Source organism: Oryctolagus cuniculus, chromosome 10, assembly GCF_964237555.1.
Source record: "Oryctolagus cuniculus chromosome 10, mOryCun1.1, whole genome shotgun sequence".
In the NCBI taxonomy this organism is placed as follows: Eukaryota; Metazoa; Chordata; class Mammalia; order Lagomorpha; family Leporidae; genus Oryctolagus; species Oryctolagus cuniculus.
The window spans coordinates 8856927-8879554 of record NC_091441.1 but is presented as its reverse complement, the minus strand read 5'-3'; the positions used below and the strand labels follow the sequence as shown (position 1 = coordinate 8879554).

Below are 22628 nucleotides of genomic sequence, written 5' to 3'. Positions count from 1 at the left end.
TCTGACAGAATAAACGTATTCATAATGCATTAATTAGATAATAAATTTGTTTTTTCTTGGGAGATTCTGGAGGTTAAGCCCTTGGTGCTGGCGCCGCTGCTCAATAGACTAATCCTCTGCCTACTGCGATGGCACCCCAGGTTCTAATCCCAGTCGGGGCGCCGGATTCTGTCCCGGTTGCTCTTCTCCCAGTCCAGCTCTCTGCTGTGGCCCGGGAGTGCAGTGGAGGATGGCCCAAGTCCTTGGGCCCTGCACCCACATGGGAGACCAGAAGCACCTGGCTCCTGGCTTCGGATCAGCACGGTGCACCGGCCGCAGCGGCCATTGTGGAGTGAACTAACGGAAAAGGAAGACCTTTCTCTCTCTCTCTCTCTCTCTCTCACTGTCCACACTGCCTGTCAAAAAAAAAAAAAAAAAAAAAAAAGCCCTTGGTGTCTCCAGCGATAGATGAATGAGTATTCTGATTGCTAGTTTTTCAGCTTTCATTTTAATAGTCATTAAATCATTAAAGTATATTGTACAAAAACAAGAGGAAAGCAGGATTTGAGAAGAAGGTGAAGGAAGGATCTTTAAAAAGAAGGCAGGGGTGGGGGCGGGGACAGCATTGTGTCATAGCGAGTAAAGCTGCAGCCTGCAATGCTAGCATCCCATATGGCACTGTTTGGAATCTTAGCTGCTCCACTTCTGATCCAGCTCCCTGCTAATGCACCTGAGAAAGCAGCAGAAGATGGCCCAAGTGCTTAGACCTCTGCACCTACATGAGAGACCTTGGAAGAAGCACTAGGCTCCTGGCTTCAGCCTGGCACAGCCCTGGCAGTTAAGGCCATTTGGGGAGTGAACCAGCAGATGGAAGATTGTTTCTCTCTCTTTCCACCCCCTTCCTCTGTAATTCTGCCTTTCAAATAAATAAAAGCAAATCTTACAAAATTAAATAAAAATAAAAAGAAGGCAGAGTATGGGTGGGAATTCTAGCAGATTCCTGGGAACTTGTTCAAGGGAACAGACTTTTTCATAAGGAGAGAATCTTGTGGAGGAACTCGCAAAGGGATGGCAGCAGGTGCTTTACAATACCCAGGATGCATGTACCAGCTGAGCTCTCACCTGAACTCTCCAGCAAGAACTTGGATCGCCTTTGCCCAGAGGCTACTCCTATCCCCTGCTTTCATCTGTGTTCTGCTGCTGGAATAGAATACCACCTACCAGACAATTTATAATGAACAGAAATTTGCCTCATGGTACTGGAGGCTGAGAAGCACACTATCAAACAGCAGGCTTCTGATGAGGGCCTTCTTGTTACATCATCCCATGGTAGGAGAAGGAAGGGCAAGAGAGGGTGAGAATGAGTGGGTGACAGACACATGCAGAGAAAGGGAGAGAGGGAGAGGAAAAGGGAGAGGGAGAGGGAGAGAAGGAGAGAGGGAGAGGGAGAGGGGGAAGGAGAGGGAGAGAGAGAGGGAGAGGGGGAGGTAGAGGGAGAGAGGGAGAGGGGGGATGGAGAGGGGGAGGGAGAGGGAGAGGGGGAGGGAGAGGGAGAGAGGGAGAGGGGGAGGGAGAGAGGGAGGGAGAGGGGGAGGGAGAGGGAGAGAGGGAGAGGGGGAGGGAGAGAGGGAGGGAAAGAGGGAGAGAGGGAGGGGGAGAGGAAGAGGGGGAGAGGGAGAGAGGGAGAGGGGGGAGGGGGGAGGGAGGGGAGAGGGAGAGGAAGAAGGGATGAGTGAGAGAGGGAGAGGGGGAGAGGGGGAGGGGGAGGTAGAGGGAGAGAGGGAGGGGGGAGGGAGAGGGGGAGGGGGAGGGAGAGAGGGAGAGGGGAAGAGGGAGAGAGGGGGAGGGAGAGGGAGAGGGGGAAGGAGAGGGAGAGAGGGAGAGGGGGGAGGGGGAGAGGGGGAGGGAGAGAGAGAGAGGGAGAGGGGGAGAGGGAGAGAGGGAGAGGGGGGGGAGGGGGAGAGGGGGAGAGAGGGAGAGGGAGAGAGGGAGAGGGGGAGGATTGGGGGAGAGGGAGAGGGGGAGAGAGAGAAAGCGTGCCAAACTCATTCTTCCATCAGTAACCCACTCTGGTGAAAACTAACCTATTCCTGAGATGACAGCTTTAATCTTTGCATGAAGTTTGAGTTCTCAAAACCTAATTAACAGGGCTGACACTGTGTGGCACAGTAGGTTAATCCTCTGCCTGCAGCGCTGGCATCCCATATGGGTGCCAGTTCTAGTCTCGGCTGCTCTTCTTCTGACCCAGTTCTCTGCTATCACTTGGAAAAGCAGTAGAAGATGGCCCAAGTCCTTGGGCCCCTGTACCCACATGGAAGACCTGAAAGAAGCTCCTGGCTCCTGGCTTTGGATGGGCCCAGCTCTGGCCGTTGCAGCCATCTAGGGAGTGAACCATACAGATGGAAGACCTTTCTGTCTCTCCATCTCTGTAACTCCACCTCTCAAATAAGTAAACAAAATCTTTTAGAAAAGCACAAGCAAATCTAATTACCCCTTAAAGGTCCCAACACTGTTGCACTGGGGACTACACCTGTAACACATGAACTTCGAGGTTACACACTCTGATCATAGCATCCCTTAATCTGTTTCTGGTGTGGATTCCACTTCAACCAGCACCTCCCCTCCAGACCCTAACACCTGCTACCTGACTTTGCTTACCCCTCATATTTCTGCATGGAAACCCTGCATCACACAAGTCTGTGATACACAAATGCCCATGAGAAGTCAGTAGAGAAGAATGTCTCCATAGCACACCTGTAATGATGTGGCCCCTTGAATGAGTTGAGGTAACCAGAGCTGGAAGAAAGTTGTGGGAAATCATGTTCCCATTCTTTAGTCTGCACTTGTTCTTCATGTGGTTCAGCTTAAAACATATTATTTATAAAAACATCCTAAAAGTAAGAAAACAAGACTCTGTAATTCTACAGTCACCAGCTTCTGTTGTGAGGGAACTGTTGATAACAATGGCATTTTTCATCCACTTGGAGCAGAAATATAGTATAGAGGTTAAACGCAAGAACCCTGAAACCAGTCTGCTGGACTCTGAATCCCAGCTCCTCCACCACAGAGCACAGAATGAGTTACTTAAAGGCTCATATATCTCATCTGTAAAAAGTAGGAGAATAAAAGAGTTGTGAGAAGAAAATGAGTATACATAAATTTTTAGAATGGCGCCTGGCACATATAGAAGCACTGTATATATGTTTACCCAAGCAGCCAAGACAAAGCCCTGTGACACCTAATTCATACATCTCCTACTTGTAAATTTTTCCTGGGAGTTCTTAGAAAACCTCAAAATTCCAACAATATGGTATAAATGTGTTTCAAATGTCACACAGGTCTTTTCAGCAACCTTTAGGCTATTTGCAGGTGTATTCTTTTCCACTTTAGATCATTTCATGCATAAAACTCACTATGTGCCTCACAAAACATATGAAAACCAATACCTGTGTATAATAAATAGGATCTGTTGAGTTTAATTATCCATCTGATATCTCCTTTTCTAAAGGAGCCAGTGATATTTAAAAATCCCCAGAAACAAACTGCAAAACTGATACCTCTATTCACTGGATGAAGGAAGACAACAGTCAACATAAAAGCAAAGTAACCTGTTTTCTTAATGTACAAAGGACTTCAAATAGTTTGTGGGAAAATGGAATTAAGAGATCTGGTGTAATGGCAAGATGGCGGAATAGGAAGGGAGCACACTGATAGTCCGGGAAGAGACAGTTTAATAACAGTGGAGATACTGCAGGTTCAAGGAAGAGTAGGGGAAGAAACAGCAGAGGAAACTCTTCCGGAACTAGTGATTCACAGTGGACCTGCATGGAGAGCGTGGGAGCCCACAGTTTGGGACACCAGCAGAAGACTCAACACACCAGCACTGGAACGCGAGGTGAGCCGAACCTCAATAGCCCAAGACACTGGCGGGCAAGTGGAAAGAGGAGACTAGGAGACTAGAGGGAACGACCCCGTGGGGAAAAGTTCACCAGGCTAACTAGAAGAGAGAGGAAAAAAAAAGTGACTGATACAGACATGAGTTTCTCTCTCTCCACTCACCTCTCAAAGGCAAGCAAGACAAAGAGCAGGCGCCATTTTGGACATACATCATAAGCAGGGCGACCTCAGGTCTGCACCAGCCTTCAGCCTAGCAGAAAAACCTGACTTGGGGCGGGGGTGGGGATGAATTAACAGGAGATTAGGACCTTGTGAATTTGTGGTGCTACTGAACTGAGACTGTGAAAAAAGAGACGGTGGGGGAGAGAACTCACAGAATTCACGTGAGTACTCTCCAGAGACGCTACATTTCGGTAAACCTGGCAACACAGTGGGAGACTGCAGGAGAATTGGAGCCCACACTGAGGGCAGAACAGATTCCCTGTGTGGTCCTTGGGAAAGAGCTTCCGATCTCTATCTCCTGTGGGTATATCATTCGCCTACTAACTACCTCCAATTCCGTTCAGCTGTGCAGAATTACTACCTTTTGAATCAAAGGAAGGAAGGAAGGAAGGAAGGAAGGAAGGAAGGAAGGAAGGAAGGAAGGAAGGAAGGAAGGAAGGAAGGAAAAGAAAGAAAAAAAGAAAGAAAGAAAGAAAGAAAGAAAGAAAGAAAGAAAGAAAGAAAGAAAGAAAGAAAGAAAGAAAGAAAGAGAGAGAGATATTTACCACGCCTAACCTGGGAGTGTCACCTTTGGCACACCCTTAACACTGAGGAACCAAACAGAGCTCTCAGGCCACACCCATATCAAGCCTCTAAGGCTCCATCAAAAGCAGACAGTCCACTTAACACAGTCATAGTATAACAAGAAAAAACACCACAGCGAGGGAAGAAGAATCCAAAGATATCCCCACAATGCCAAGCAACAAACATAAAAACTGAGGAAACGAGAATAAGGAAGACATTATGACACCCCCAAATGAACAAGACACCCCAAGCCAAGATTATGAAGATGATGATATGGAAGAAATGCAAGATACGGATTTCAAAAAATTTAAGATAAGAATAATTAGAAGTTTTCAAAAACAAATGCTTGAGCTACGGAATTCCTTACTGGACAGGATAAAAAATCTCCTTCGAGAAAATGAAATCTTAAGGAGGAATCAAAATGAAACACAGAAACTAGGAGAACAGGAAAGTGTGATAGTGAAGAGAAATCTAAATGAAATGAAGAACTCATTAGATCAAATGACAAAAACATTAGAGAGCCTTAAAAACAGAGTCAGTGAAACAGAAGAGAGAATATCGGACTTAGAAGACAGAGAACAGGAAAGGATACAGTCAGACCAAAGAAAAGAAGAGGAAATTAGAAATCTAAAAAATATTATTGGGAATCTACAGGATACTATTAAAAAACCCAACATTCGGATTCTAGGAGTTCCTGAAGGCATGGAGAGGGAGAAAGGATTAGAAGGCCTTTATAGTGAGATACTTGCAGAGAACTTCCCGGGTTTGGAGAAGGACAGAGACATCCTAGTACAGGAAGCTCATAGAACCCCTAGTAAACATGACCAAAAGAGATCCTCACCATGACATGTTGTAATCAAACTCACCACAGTGAAACAAAAAGAAAGAATTCTAAAATGTGCAAGAGAAAAATGTCAGATTACTCTCAGAGGATCTCCAATTAGACTCACAGTAGACTTCTCATCAGAAACCCTACAAGCTAGAAGGGAATGGCGAGACATAGCCCAGGTACTAAGATAGAAAAACTGCCAGCCCAGAATATTATATCCTGCAAAGCTGTCATTTGTGAATGAAGGTGAAATAAAGACCTTTCATAGCAAACAGAAATTGAAAGAATTTGTCGCCACTCGTCCAGCCCTGCAAAAGATGCTTAAACATGTGTTACACACAGAAACACAGAAACACGGTCATCAATATGAAAGAAGGTAAAGGAGGGAAACTTCACAGCAAAAGATCACAGGAAATTCAAAGCATACATTAGAACTTATCTTTGGCAAATGGCAGGGCAAAGTTACTACTTATCAATAGTCACATTGAATGTTAATGGCCTGAACTGTAGAGTTAAAAGACACAGATTGGCTAATTGGGTTAAGGAACAAAACCCATCTATTTGCTGCTTACAAGAAACACATCTTTCCAACAAAGATGCATACAGACTGAAAGTGAAAGGTTTGAAAAAGATATACCATGCCAACAGAAATGAAAAAAGAGTGGGCGTAGCCATCTTAATATCAAACAACATTAACACAAAAACTGTTGAGAAAGACAAAGAGAGGCACTATATAATGATTAAGGGATCAATTCAGCAGGAAGATATAACGATTATCAATGTATATGAACCTAATTACAGGGCACTGGTTTATTTAAAAGATTTGTTAAGGGACTTAAAGGGAGACTTAGACCCCAATACAATAGTACTGGGGCACTTCAATACTCCACTCTCAGAAACAGACAGATAAACAGGACAGAAGATCAACAAGGAGACAGTAGATTTAATTGACACTATAGCCCAAATGGATCTAACAGATATCTACAGAGCTTTTCATCCAACACAGAAAGCATTTACATTCTTCTCAGCAGTACATGGAACCTTCACTAAGATTGACCACATACTAGGCCATAAAGCATGTCTCAGCAAATCCAAAAGAATTAGAATCATACCATGCAGCTTCTCAGACCATAAAGGAATGAAGTTTGAAATTAGCAATCAGGAATCCCTAAAGCATATGCAAACACATGGAGATTGAACAACATGCTCCTGAATTAACAATGGGTCATAGAAGAAATTAAAAGAGAAATCAAAAATTTTCTGGAAGTAAATGAGGGTAACAGCACGACATACCAAAACTTATGGGATCAGCAAAAGCAGTGTTAAGAGGAAAGCTTATGTCAGTAGGTGCCTACATCAAGAAATTGGAAAGGCACCAAATAAATGAGCTTTCAATGCATCTCAAGGGTCTAGAAAATCTACAGCAAACCAGACCCAAAACTAGTAGGAGAAGAAAAATAATTAAAATCAGAGAAGAAATCAACAGGATTGAATCCAAAAAAAAAAAATTACAAAAAACCAGCCAAACGAGGAGCTGGTTTTTTGAAAAAATAAACAAAATTGACACCCCATTGGCCCAACTAACTAAAAAAAGAAAAGACCCAAATCAATAAAATCAGAGATGAAAAAGGAAACATAACAACAGACACCTCAGAAATAAAAAGAATTATCAGAAATTACTACAAGGACTTGTATGCCAGCAAACAGGAAAATCTATCAGAAATGGATAGATTCCTGGACACATGCAACCTACCTAAATTGAACCTGGAAGACACAGAAAACCTGAACAGACCCATAACTGAGACAGAAATTGAAACAGTAATAAAGGCCCTCCCAACAAAGAAAAGCCCAGGACCGGATGGATTCACTGCTGAATTCTACCAGACATTTAAAGAAGAACTAACTCCAATTCTTCTCAAACTATTCAGGACAATCGAAAAAGAAGGAATCCTCCCAAATTCTTTTTATGAAGCCAGCATCACCTTAATTCTACACCGGAAAAAGATGCAGCATTGAAAGAGAATTACAGACCAATATCCCTGATGAACATAGATGCAAAAATCCTCAATAAAATTCTCGCCAATAGAATGCAACAACACATCAGGAAAATCATCCACCCAGACCAAGTGGGATTCATCCCTGGTATGCAGGGATGGTTCAATGTTCACAAATCAAACAATCTCATACACCACATTAACAGACTGCAGAAGAAAAACCATATGATTATCTCAATAGACGCAGAGAAAGCATTTGATAAAATACAACACCCTTTCATGATGAAAACTCTAATCAAACTGGGTATGGAAGGAACATTCCTCAATACAATCAAAGCAATCTATGAAAAACCCACGGCCAACATCCTATTGAATGGGGAAAAGCTGAAAGCTTTTCCACTGAGATCTGGTACCAGACAGGGATGCCCACTCTCACCACTGCTATTCAATATAGTTCTGCAAGTTTTAGCCAGAGCTATTAGGCAGGAAAGAGAAATTAAAGGGATACAAATTGGGAAGGAAGAACTCAAGCTATCCCTCTTTGCAGATGATATGATTCTTTATTTAGGGGATCCAAAGAACTCTACTAAGAGAATATTGGAACTCATAGAAGAGTTTGGCAAAGTAGCAGGATATAAAATCAATGCACAAATGTCAACAGCCTTTGTATACACAGGCAATGCCATGGCTGAGGAAGAACTTTGAAGATCAATCCCATTCACAATAGCTACAAAAATAATCAAATACCTTGGAATAAACTTAACCAAGGATGTTAAAGATCTTTATAATGAAAAGTACAAAACCTTAAAGAAAGAAATAGAAGAGGATACCAAAAAATGGAAAAATCTTCCATGCTCATGGATTGGAAGAATCAACATCATCAAAAGGTCCATTCTCCCAAAAGCAATTTACAGATTCAATACAATACCAATCAAAATACCAGACATTCTTCTCAGATCTGGAAAAAATGATGCTGAAATTCATATGGAGACACAGGACACCTCGAATAGCTAAAGCAGTCTTGTACAACAAAAACAAAGCCAGAGGCATCACAATACCAGATTTCAGGACATACTACAGGGCAGTTGTTATCAAAACAGCATGGTACTGGTACAGGAACAGATGGATAGACCAATGGAACAGAATTGAAACACCAGAAATGAATCCAAACACCTACAGCCAACTTATATTTGATTAAGGATCCAAAACCAATCCCTGGAGTATGGACAGTCTACTCAATAAATGGTGCTGGGATAACTGGATTTCCATGTGCAGAAGCATGAAGCAAGACCCCTACCTTTCACCTTACACAAAAAATCACTCAATATGGATTAAAGACTTAAATCTACGACCTGACACCACCAAATTATTAGAGAGCACTGGAGAAACCCTGCAAGATATAGGTACCAGCAAAGACTTCCTAGGAAAGACCCTGGAGGTGCAGACAATCAAAGCCAAAATTAACTGTTGGAATTGCATCAAATTGAGAAGTTTCTGTACTTCAAAAGAAACAGTCAGGAAAGTGAAGAGGAAACCAACAGAATGGGAAAAAATATTCGCAAACTATGCAACAGATAAAGGGTTGATAACCAGAATCTACAAAGAAATCAAGAAACTCCACAAAAACAAAACAAACAACCCACTTAAGAGATGGGCCAAGGACCTCAACAGATATTTTTCAAAAGAGGAATTCCAAATGGCCAACAGAAGACACATGAAAAAATGTTCAAGATCACTAGCAATCAGGGAAATGCAAATCAAAACCACAATGAGGTTCCACCTCACCCCGGTTAGAATGGCTCACATTCAGAAATCTACCAACAATAGATGCTGGCGAGGATGTGGGGAAAAAGAGACACTAACCCACTGTTGGTGGGAATGCAAACTGGTTAAGCCACTATGGAAGTCAGTCTGGAGATTCCTCAGAAACCTGAATATAACCCTACCATACAACCCAGCCATACTACTCCTTGGAATTTACCCAAAGGAAATGAAATTGGCAAACAAATAAGCTGCCTGCACATTAATGTTTACTGCAGCTCAATTCACAATAGCTAAGACCTGGAACCAACCCAAATGCCCATCAACAGTAGACTGGATAAAGAAATTATGGGACATGTACTCCATAGAATACTATACAGCAGTCAAAAACAATGACATCCAGTCATTTGTAACAAGATAGAGGAATCTGGAAAACATTATGCAGAGTGATTTAAGCCAGTCCCAAAGGGACAAATATAATATGTTCTCCCTGATCAGCGACATCTATTTTATCAAATGCTTTCTCTGCATCTATTGAGATAATCATTTGGTTTTTCTTCTGCAGTCTGTAATGTGCACCAAAGGGGAAACCTGTTGAAGTGAAATGGACACTATGAGAAACAGTGACTTGATCAGCTCTTGTGCTGACTGTTGATGTACAATGTAATATTTTATCCATTTTAGTATTTTTTGTTTTGTTTTGTTCTAGTACTATTAGTTGAACTCTGTAATTAACACACAATTCTTAGGTGTTTAAATTTTAACTGAAAAGTGATCCCTGTTAAATATAAGAGTGGGAATAAGAGAGGGAGGAGATGCACAATCTGGGACATGCTCAATCGGACTTGCCCCAAATGGTAGAGTTAGAAACATGCCAGGGGATTCCAATGCAATCCCATCAAGGTTGTGTGTACCAATGCCATCTCACTAGTCCAAGGGATCAACTTCAGTTCACAATGGATCACACTGATAGGTCTAAGAGTCAAAAGGATCATACAAACAAGACTAGTGTCTGCTAATACTAACTGATAGAATCAAAAAGGGAGAGAACGATCCAACATGGAAAGCGGGATACACAGAGGACTCATAGAATGGCAGATGTTCTAAAAAGCACTCTGGCCTCAGAATCAGCCCTTAAGGCATTTGGATCTGGCTGAAGAGCCCATGAGAGTATTTTAGGCATGGAAAGCCAAGACACTCTTGGAAAAAAAAAAAAAGACCTAAATATGAATGATCTCTGCAAGTGAGATCCCAGTGGAAAGAACGGGGCCATCAAAGAAGGAGGTACCTTTCTCAGAAGGGAGGAGAGAACTTCCACTTTGACTATGACCCTGTCTGAATAAGATCAAAGTCGGCGAACTCAAAAGGCTTCCATAGCCTTGGCAGCTCATGACAAGAGCCTAGGGAGATTACTGACGCCATAAACAAGAGTGTCAAATTGTTAAGTCAACAACAGGAGTCACTGTGTACTTACTTCTCATGTGGGATCTGTCCTTAATGTCCAATGTGAAGTAATGCTATAACTAGTACTCAAACAGTATTTTTCACTTTGTGTTTCTGTGTGGGGGCAAACTGTTGAAATCTTTACTTAATATATACTGAATTGATCTTCTCTATATAAAGATAATTGAAAATGAATCTTGATGTGAATGGAATGGGAGAGGGAGTGGGAGATGGGAGGGGTGGGAGGGAAGTTATGGGGGGGAAGCCATTGTAATCCATAAACTGTACTTTGGAAATTTATATTTACTAAATTTAAAAAAAAAAAAAAACATGAAAAAAATTAAAAGGTGAATCCTTAAATGCTGGGGAAAAAAAGAGAGAGAGACCTGTGCATTTCCCATGAGCTTTCAGAAGCACTGCTGCATTTGAGAGTCGGTGTATGTGCATGTGTTGAGGACAGGTGTAAAGCCGCCCACACGATCATGTGTGTATTCATTGACTGTTTGCCATATGGCAGGTTGAATGATACGCTCACTGCTCCTCCTAACAAAGATTCAGATAGCTCAATTCACAAAGACACACACATACATACACACATTAAAGAATCTACTCTAATGTTCAACACAAGATGTGGAGAGCTCAAGGCACATTAGCATCTGGACAACTACGTGGGCTTGCAGTTTTTCTGTATTTCTGAACTTGCCTCCTATGTGGACCCAGTTTGAAGATCACTTGGCCTTCAGGTCTCTGAGTGTCTCTGGTCTGAAGCCGCAGAAAAGACCCCAGCCCATATCATGTAGTCTTCTCACCTCAATAACTACCCTTCATTAGGTCCATGTCCATCATCATCATGATAGGGTTTTTTCTATTTCATTCACTATTCAGCATTTTCCACCAATCCAGAAGAGAGGATTAACATTTTAACTTCATGCATGTGAAAGGAAGATTATCTTCTTGTGAGTTAACCAAAACAACACTCATCTCTAAAAGATTATGAATAATACTATGGCTGCTTTGAGTCCTGACAAAAGTGAAGTGCATTGAATTAAAGCTGGAAATAAATTTTAGAGAGGCCAATGAAGATTGCAAAAATATTTATTCTACAGATTTTGTACAAGAAAAATATATTTCTCTGCTGAATAAATGCCTCTAGAAATCTCTGAGTCATTTCACTGTAAATAATGACTTTTTTAAAAAAAAATCATGTTTTATTTATTTTAAAGGCAGAGTTACAGAGAGAGGAGGAGGAGGAGAGAGCGAGAGTGAGAGAGAGAGAGAGCGCAAGCCCTCCCATCTGCTGGTTTACTTCCCAAGTGGCTACAGTGGCCAGGACTGGGCAAGGTCAAAGCTAGGACCCCAGAGCTTCTTCCAGGTCGCCTATGTGGATGCAGGGGTCCAAGCATATGGGCCATCCTCCACTGCTTTCTTAGGTGCATTTGCAGGGAGCTGGATGAGAAGCGGAGCAGCTGGGTCTTGAACCAGTGTCTGCATGGGATGCCAGCCTCACAGGTGGAAACTTAACCAAGAATGTCACAAAACTGTCCCCTAAATAATAAAATTTTAATAGAAATTGGTGAGTCAAAGGTTTATCTCTATAAGTGACAGATCCATATTAATTCTCTATTTCCTATCCTTTTTTTTTTTTTTTTTTTTTGGACAGGCAGAGTGGACAGTGAGAGAGAGAGACAGAGAGAAAGGTCTTCCTTTGCCATTGGTTCACCCTCCAATGGCAGCCGCAGCCCGTGCGCAGCAGCCGGCACACCGCGCTGATCCGGTGGCAGGAGTCAGGTGCTTATCCTGGTCTCCCATGTGGTGCAGGGCCCAAGCACTTGGGCCATCCACTACACTCCTGGGCCATAGCAGAGAGCTGGCCTGGAAGAAGGCAACCGGGACAGAATCTGGCGCCCCGACCAGAACTAGAACCCGGTGTGCCGGCGCCGCAAGGAGGAGGATTAGCCTAGTGAGCCGCGGCACCGGCCTATTTCCTATCCTTTTAAAAAGCATAGTCCCCGGTAAATTCCCTAGTTACCTTTAAGCATTTGTAGAGTCAAGACAGTATGTTTGAAATACTTTAGAAGTTAGAAATCTCCCTCTGATGAATTAATGTGTACTACTTGAAACTAGAATTTCTATTAGAAATGAAGTATCATTAATCTTACATGAAGAATTTTTTTTTAATTTTAAGTACTTTTCTATTTGCCTTTGGAGAAAATTTCAATCACTTATGTTCAGTTTCTAATCAAGCTCTAAGGGAAAACACAAGCAGTTACCAATTCACAAGTGCTTTGGGAATGAAATTCCATCATGACGAAAAGGTACAAATGGTCATTTTGCAGCTGGAGGCACTAAAGGAGTCTCTTAAGTCAAGGCCACTATACATGTGTTTTAACTGGAAAGAAAATCGTACGTTTGTCTGAATTTGAACCCCTACCAGGGTTTCAGTTATGAGGGAGAGAAAAGCTCCATGGAGAGGGTTTGAAACTCAATCTAAGAATGACAGCCCATAGCAAAATAACAATTACTGGGTTCAGTAGCTTTGTAATTCTATCAGCTCACACTGTCTAGGTAATGTTCAATTAGAACTTGCTTTATTTACATGAGATAACAATATACACTCAATAATGTTCCTTTTATGATGGTGTCATCAAATCAATTTAATGTGTGACCTCTCAGAATTTCCTGGTCACTGATATTAACTCGTCACTATTTTTCAATTTAATATCTTACATATGTATATATATATATATATATATATATGTGCAAAAATATAGTATTTTTTTAATGATGGCAGGCAAACATTCTAAGATTTTGTGCCTCAGGAAACATGGATAAATCAGTATGTGTGGCCTGAAAAACAAATTAACTGACCAGTTGTGTTTTTTTTTTGTTTTTTAATGCATTGTCTCGTAAAAGAACTGATTTGGGAAGACGCAACAGCAAAGTAAAGATGCAGTGGCATAATAGGCCATGATTGGGTAATCAACTCACTTGTGATGCTGGAAACAGAATGTTTCATCTGGATGCCCAGTTATTGCCCAGAATTTTTAAAACAAAACTAAATTGGGCTGAAAATTGTGGTTGATCTGTTTCAGTCAAGGCTATTTTAATTCATGGGTAGTGACACCAGTGCTGTGGAATTCTGGGTGTGTGGTTCTACCATAAATTAACTGCCATGGACGTTTTATTCTCCATGTAGATTAAGATAATAAGACATTGATCACACTATGTCATGGGGACGGACACATCTGTCGCACAGTGCGTACCAGCTCAGACGTTCTCCACATCTGCAATCTTCACATATGTTGTAAATTCACAGGAGTAGGATGGGCACTTCCTGATTCACAAGATCCTTTTAAAACAAACAAAAACCATGTCTTGTCTATAGCCTGCAATTGTTCTAGAATCCAAGTTAGTTGGGGGCCAGTGCTGTGGTATAGCAGGTAAACCTGCCGCCTGCAGTGCTGGTATCCCATGTGGGCACCGGTTAGAGTCCTGGCTGCTCCGCTCTGATCCAGCTCCCTGTGTGACCTGGGAAAGCAGTAGAAGATGTCCCAAATCCTTGGGCCCCTGCACCCACGTGGGACACCCGGAGGAAGCTCCTGGCTCCTGGCTTCAGATGAGCGCAACTCCTGCTGTTGCAGCCATCTGGGGAGTGAACCAGCGGATAGAAGGCCTCTCTCTCTTTCTCTGCCTCAGCCTCTCTGTAACTCTGCCTTTCAAATAAATAAATAAATCTTTAAAAAAATAAAATCAAAAAACCAATTTAACTAGGAGCAAATTCCTTCAATTTTAGCAGAAACTAACAGCCAAAGAAACAAATGAAATATATTTCTCTTCTTCAATATTCTCATAGTCAAACTCAGGAGCACAGAGTGTCAAAGTCAGTAAACTTTACCAGGCCATATACCGACAAGATTGACAAACCTTAGAACACTTTCTCCTCTAATCCTGCCTCTTCGTCAACTTAAAGAAGATGTATGGGAAGATTCTCTTGTGTGTGGCATCATGATTTTCTAGTTAATGTTCTGCAATCTAAATTTGCAAACCCCCTCCTCCAGTTCTAATTTATAAAACTCATAATTGGCTAGCAATTATTCACTATTTATATTACAAAATATAAAGAAAATAAAAGTTAAAAAAGAAATATGTTCCTGAAAGCCACAAACAGGTTCGTGAAAATTTTCCCCACAAACATTGCAACAGTCCTTCTGAAAGTTTAGTTTCTTTGATCAGCAACACTAAACCTCAGGTGTTAAGTACTGATGAGGAAAAACTACAAATAATTCAGCTACTAAACATAAAATGGAAATCGGCATAACCACTACCAGAGTAAAGACAAATATTAATATAACTAATTGATCAAGAACACTTGTTAAACATATTCTAGAAAGATACTTTGGCCACTTTAAATAGAGGTGCCATAACCTAATCTGAAGTGAGAATAAGAGTCTAGCCATTACACAAGAAGATGTAGTTATTAAGTAACTTGAGGGTAGTAATTGTCAAGCCACAAAAATTTGAGTAAGATACTTAATGATTTAGTGTTGAAGAAGTATTTTGGGCTAATACAGGAAAAACATGAAGGAAGAAAAACTTGACCAAAATTTTACAGGAAAGAAGGTGATCATGGTAAAAAAAAAAAAAAAAAAAAAAAAAAAAAAAAAAAAAAAAAAAAAAAGCCATCTAGGGAGAAGAGACAATCCTAAAGTGTGAGTACTATGTCAAGGCAGTAGCAAGCACAGACTGAGATTAAAATCACACTGCCCTCTGACCTCTACCCTTGCCTTGGCCACCATCTTGCCCAAACAAGAGGAGTTAGGGGTTGTGGCCCAATGCCCACGCCAGGTCCAGGAATTTCACATATGAATTAAAAACTTTTCCAAAAAACAGAAGGAGAGAGAACATTTCAAACTCATTTTATGAGATCAGCATCACCTTGCTACAAAAACCAGAAGAAACACAAGAAATTATGGACCAATACCCTCTTAAACAGGGATGGAAACTCAACAACAAAATACTAGAAAACTGAATTGAACAGCATATTCAAAGGATCCCACATTGTGATCAAGTAGGAACCTGGAAGCAAGGATGGTTGAGTAAGTTTAAATCAAGAAAAGCAATACACCATGTTAACAAAATAATGTAGAAGACTTCACAATTAACTCAATGACAGCACAAAACGCATTTAGCAAAATTCAGTATGGTTTCATGATCTAAAACTCTCAACAAATTAGGTACACAAAGAATTTATGTCAATACAACAAGGACCATAAATGGAAGGCCCATAGCTAACATCATAATCAAATATAAAAACTGAAAAGTTTTTCCTCTAAGACCAGGGACAAGACCAAAATGCCCACTTTCATCACTTCTGCCCTGCATAGGCCTGGGCCAAAGCAATTGGCAAGAAAAAGGCAGAGGCCTGGAGGGATTGGGAGGAGAGACAGGCATAGTGGGGGAAGGCACTTAAATCAGAAAGAAGTAAAATTACATGTTTGCAGATCATAATATGTATAAAACCCTAAAGACCCCACAACAAGCTGTTAAAACTAATAACTGAATTCAGTAATGTTGCAGGATATAAAATCAATATACAAAAATAGTCATGTTTCTGTGCACAATCAAAAAAATGAAATTCAGAAAAAAATCTCATTTGTAATAACAAAAAGAATAAATTTAGGAATAAACTTAGCCAAGGAGGTGAGACTTATTCACTGAAAACTGTAAAATACCCCGCTCTTTCCTGAATACTATTTTGCCGTCTTTTTTTTCTTTTGCAGGGGAGGGTGGGGGAATCCTATCATTTGTAACATGGATGAATCTGGAGACATTTTGCTAAATGAAAGGAGGCACAGGAAGACAAACACCATATAATCTGATCTGTGTGGAATCTTAAACTGAACTTCTAGAAACAGAGTACTACGGTGGTTTCCAGAGGCCTGAAGAGGAATGGGAAGGGGGAGGAGAAGAGGTAGAACAAAGGACACAAAGTGTCAGTGGATCCATTCATCTATTGCACAGGATGGTGACTTTATTAAATAGTGATGCACTGTATGTTGATTTCAAAATTAATAAGAACACATTTTAAATATTTTCACTGCAAAAAAAATGGTAAGTATGTGAGGCGACAGACTTGTTAAACCACCTGATTTAACCATTTCGTATTGTAAGCATATATCAAAACATCACATTGTACTCTATAAACATAAAGAACCATTTGTCGGCTGGTGCTGCGGCTCACTAGGCTAATCCTCCGCCTGCGGCGCCGGTACCCCGGGTTCTAGTCCCGGTCGGGGAACCGGATTCTGTCCCAGTTGCTCCTCTTCCAAACCAGCTCTCTGTTGTGGCCTGGGAGTGCAGTGGAGGATGGCCCAGATCCTTGGGCCCTGCACCCGCATGGGAGACCGGGAGGAAGCACCTGGCTCCTGGCTTCGGATCAGCATGGTGCGCCGGCTGTAGCGGCCATTTTGGGGGTGAACCAATGGAAGGAAGACATTTTTCTCTGTTTCTCTCTCTCACTATCTAACTCTGCCTGTCAAATAAAAAAGAAGAGGAGGAAGAGGAAGAGGAAGAGGAAGAGGAAGAGGAAGAGGAAGAGGAAGAGGAAGAGGAGGAGGAGGAAGAAGAAGAAGAAGAAGAAGAAGAAGAAGAAGAAGAAGAAGAAGAAGAAGAAGAAGAAGAAGAACTACTTGTCGACAAGAACTAAAACAGAAAGAATCAACACTGCTTTATTTAACCGACCTTATTCCATATTAATCCATAATTCAGACTCTGCCATTTGCCTGCATTCCCTTCACACAATTTCCGACTTCCCCACGTGTGTTCTGTGGCATTGCTGTGGCCTGTCTGCCCCTACTTCCTCAGCTCTAGTCCTCAAAGCCTCGTTGAGACGTGGTGATTCAGCATACTGTTCTAGTTGGTGGCAGAACATTGTAGAAGGCAACAAGTGGCCGGCTCAGTGGCTCACTAGGCTAATCCTCCGCCTTGCGGCGCCTGCACACCGGGTTCTAGTCCCGGTCGGGGCACCGGATTCTGTCCCAATTGCCCCTCTTCCAGGCCAGCTCTCCGCTATGGCCAGGGAGTGCAGTGGAGGGTGGCCCAAGTGCTTGGGCCCTGCACCCCATGGGAGACCAGGAGAAGCACCTGGCTCCTGCCTTCGGATAGGCGCAGTGCGCCGGCCGCAGCACGCCAGCCGCGGCGGCCATTGGAGGGTGAACCAATGGCAAAGGAAGACCTTTCTCTCTGTCGCTCTCTCTCTCTCACTGTCTACTCTGCCTGTCAAAAAAAAAAAAAAAAAAAAGAAGGCAACAAGTGAGCATACTTCTCAGAAGCAAACAAAAATTGGTCCAAACTCAGTCTCCTTCCACTAGAGTTGATTTCATAACTTTGTTCTCATTCGTTTTGTTTTTTTTTTTTTTTAATTTGACAGGCAGAGTTAGGTAGTGAGAGAGAGAAACAGAGAAAAAGGTCTTCCTTCCATTGGTTCACCCCCGAAATGGCCACTACGGCTGGCGCACCATGCTGATCCGAAGCCAGGAGCCAGGTGCTTCCTCCTGGTCTCCCATGCGGGTGCAGGGGCCCAAGGATCTGGGCCATCCTCCACTGCACTCCCAGGCCACAGTAGAGAGCTGGACAGGAAGAGGAGCCATCAGGACTAGAACCTGGTACCCATATGGGGTGCCGGCACCGCAGGTGGAGGATTAACCAAGTGAGCCACGGTGCCAGCCCCTGTTCTCTTTCCTTTTACAATGAATAGGCTCGGTTTAACCCAGAGTTGTCTAAGTGCTACTTAGACAAATTCTTTTGGTGGCACTTAAAATACTTCTCACATAACTAAAGAAAATCCGAAGGATACCGAAGACCAAAAATAATTTTTGTCTTTCAATAAACACACATCCCTGTCTCTATGATCTAGAAAATTTCCACATTCAGACACGTCAGTCTGTTATTATGAGGGTGCTTCAGAAAGTTAATGTAACTTAAAAACAAGTTTATTTTGGTGCCAAAGATATCTGAAACCTCTGCATATGTGCTGGGGGGCCAGTACTCAGAAAAGCTCATGGACCATACATATCAGGATAAAACTACGCATGATCCTGCTTAATCCATTTTCTCTCTGTTCAAATCATAGCCAGGCTCGGCTATGACACATTGCTTGGCATTGTGTAATCTCTTGCTTGACCTCTGACCACCTGCTCCTTATTTAAAGGTGAATGTAGGCAGACAGAAGGGAAGGGAAGGGAAGAAGCTGTGCTTCCTGTGTGCCCATGTCTGTGTGTCTATGAGTTCTGAGTCTGTGTGCTATAGGCGGGCAGACAACATAAAGTTGATTAGATGTCTAAGCTGGAGACCATGCCCTCCACCACCCCCACCATGTGATCTCATGCCCCTAACTGACCCCACCAGTATACCCACCTGCCAATCAGACTACATAACCACTCCCCCTTTTGGAATAAATAAAAGGCCTGGAACACGGTGGGCCCACCCTTGTTGCCCCGAGCCTTTGGGGTGCGCGGCCCATTGGCCTGCTCTCTGCCTTTGCTTCTCTGCAGGGCAAAGCTCCCTGTAGTTGCTCAAAACCACATGCCTGCTCCCCGTGGCTCGTTTGTGGCCTGCTCTCTGCCTGGTATGGACCCAACTTAGCTTCTAGACTTCTTCCCCCAATAAAGCCCTCAATCTCCTGCACATCTCTCTTACTGAATAAAAAGCTTAAAAATTCACCATGTTGCCTGGTCTATTTGAGCCAGTATTCAGAATTCTTTTCTGAATACATGGCAAGAACCCACAGATTATTAATATTGAAAATTATTAATAAGCTGGCCAATAACGTGGGCGGATGTGCTAAGAACCTCTTTTTGGGATCCTGTACTAAATTCTGTAAAAGGAGCTGCTAGGAACCAAGAAAGTAATATATAGCAGTTTATAAAAGTTGTGTCACAATCACCTTCCCCTTGACAGTTGAAATAAATTAAATCTGCTCCCCATAGTATCTCTCCCTCTCAGATTTAACCTCTACATTGATTTTTGACCAAATAGCCTTAAGACTTGAAATAATCAAACTGCATCAGAGAAAACACAAATGATGTATTTTTATTTCTGATTTTTACACTCAATCTTAATCATTGAAAACAGGAATTAAGCCAAAACATATACTCAGCAGCTGTCACTTTTTGTCAATTAGGACTTCTCACTAATAGACACAAAGTCTAGCTGATAGACTTTCAATCTACCAAGTGAACCTCAAAAGCCACTCTGCTCAAAACACACAGACACCAACATGAACACTGACAGTGGCTACCATCACATTCAGTCACACCCATTCCATTGGCAGATTCTTGACATTGTTTAAAACATATGTACAAAGAAACAGTTCTGTACAAGAACTTGATCATGTTTGGACAAAAATGAACTTTTTATTAGTTAGTAAGAGTAAACAACAAAACCTCCTAAAATTGTTATTACCTTCATTTTAAGTTATTTGCATGATGTTTATAATTATTTTTTCAACATATAATGGACAATATCTCAACACATATGTGTTTGAAATTGATCCTATAAGACATTTTTCTGGGTAGAACATGCTCTTGATTTGGTCTCTAAGAAACAGGTTAGTGCCTTTTTTTTTTTTTTTTTTTGACAGGCAGAGTGGACAGTGAGAAGAGAGACAGAGAGAAAGGTCTTCCTTTGCCATTGGTTCACCCCCCAATGGCCGTCGCGGCCAGTGCGCCTCCACTGCACTCTGGGCCATAGCAGAGAGCTGGCCTGGAAGAGGGGCAACCGGGACAGAATCTGGCGCCCCGACCGGGACTAGAACCCAATGTGCTGGCGCCGCTAGGCGGAGGATTAGCCTATTGAGCCATGGCACCGGCCCGTTAGTGTCTATTTTTACACTTTCTTTGTCCTGGCCACTTCAAAAAACACTTCCATAATGCAATGTTTTTAAATAAATGTCTTCTATGTCTGAAGGAATGGAGTCAACACTTAAAATGATGTCCCTAATTTTTCCTTCCCCAAATAGTCTATCAACCATTCTTTTGCATTAAGTTCTAAGTCCAGTGTGCATCTCACCCATGGCTCCTACTGCCTTTAAGAAGAACAAGGGCTTTATGTGGTCCAAGGAAATGGTGTATGAAAATTGCCATCTATACAGAGTTCTAGGAGGCTGCTGTTTATTCACAACCTTTCCTTCACATCCAATGCAAGAAGAAATACCCACATGCAATGTAAGCAGAGACTGTGAAGGCACAGTGAAAGACTAAGAAGCTTTGGCTCTGAAAGTCTACACACAGACACCGGCATTGTGATGCAACAGCTGCTTGGGATGCCTGCATCCCTATCACATATGCTGGCTCAAGTCCCAGCTACTCCACTTCCAAACCAGCTTCCTGCAGATGTTCCTGGAAAGCAGCAGAAGATGGCTGGAGCCCTTAAGTCCCTGATATCCACACAGGAGACCTGGATGGAGGTCATGGTTTCTGGCTTCAGCCTGGCCCAGCTCAGCAGTTACAGCCATTTGGGGAGCGAACCGCCAGATGAAAGATCTCTGTGTCCGTCTCTCCCTGTCTCTGTCACTCTGCCTTTCAGCAAACTAAATAAATATTTAAAAATAAATAAAAATAATACTCTAAACATGGGCCAAAGTAAATCAGTTAACACATAAGACAGAGAGGAAGGACAAAAGGAAGGGAGGGAGAAGAAGGGAGAACAATGTAAAACAAAATCTCCATCATTAGTACAATAAATTCTTTCCTCTCACATGTCCTTGGTGTGAAGAAGCTTGCCCCTAGGCAGAAATGGGACAAACTGAGATGGCCTTGCTCCTAATCAGCAGCAATACGGGCATCTTTTTGGACCTCCATGTGGCCTCTCCACTTTTTCACTTCTGGATGGGGGAGAGAAATCCTTTTTTCTCACTGCAACACAGGGGTGGACTCAGGTTTTCTGTGCCCTGACTCTTTACACAATTCAGGGCTTCATTACAGCAAAGAGACAAATCACTAACAGAGTTAGTGGAGTCTCTGCTCAGGCAGAGCCCTGAAAGTCTGCTTTGTCAGCCTGGTGACTGCCCTGAAGGTGAGTGAGGGAAGCAGGGCTCTGATGTGGCAAACAGCGTTAATGAACACCTGCCGCACCCCACACAAGTCAAGGCTGACACAGGACCTTCCACCCAGCACAGTCTTGTTACTGCTGGGGACACCGAGATTCCAACTCCTTGTCACCACCATCAAAAATCTGAACGTAGGGGCAGGAGTTTGGCTCACTGATGAAGACACCATTTGGATGCCTGTACTCCACATCAGATTGCCTGGAATGGAGGTGGCTCCATTTTCAATTCCAGCTTCCTACTAATGCATGCCGTGGGAGGTAGCAGGTGTTGGTTCAAGGAGGGGGGTCCCCGCCACCCCCATGGCTCAGCCCTGGCTGTTGCAGGCATTGGCAACATTTCCCTCCAAAGAGGGAAGTGCTTGCTTTCTCTCTCTCTCTCCTCCCTTTCTCTCTCTTTAACATAAACAAACATATTTTTTTAAAAAGATTTATTTATTTATTTGAAAGTCAGAGTTATAGAGAGAGAAGAAAGGCAGAGAGAGAGGTCCTCCATCCGCTGGTACACTCCCTAAATGGCCGCAATGGCCCGAGCTGAGCTGCGCTGATCTGAAGCCAGTAGTCTGGAGCTTCTTCTGGGTCTCCCACGTGGGTGCAGAGGCCCAAGGACTTGAGCCATCTTCTGTTACTTTCCCAGGCCATAGCAGAGAGCTAGATCAGAAGTGGAGCAGCCAGGAGTTGAACTGGTACCCACATGGGATGCCAGCACCACAGGCAGCAGCTTTACCCACTATGCCACAGTGCCAGCCCCAAACATAAGTTTTAAATATTCAAATAATTGGGTTGATGGAAGTTACATAATTGATATATGTACACTGGAATAAAACATGTTTTTC

At 42.5% G+C, this 22628-nt stretch overlaps 1 protein-coding gene across 2 annotated transcripts in view; it reads right to left on the bottom strand.

Moving 5' to 3' along the window:
- Nucleotides 1-22628, bottom strand: part of CD226 (CD226 molecule) — a 123522-nt gene that overhangs the window by 20359 nt on the left and 80535 nt on the right. The gene's annotated exons all lie outside the window — the stretch shown is intronic.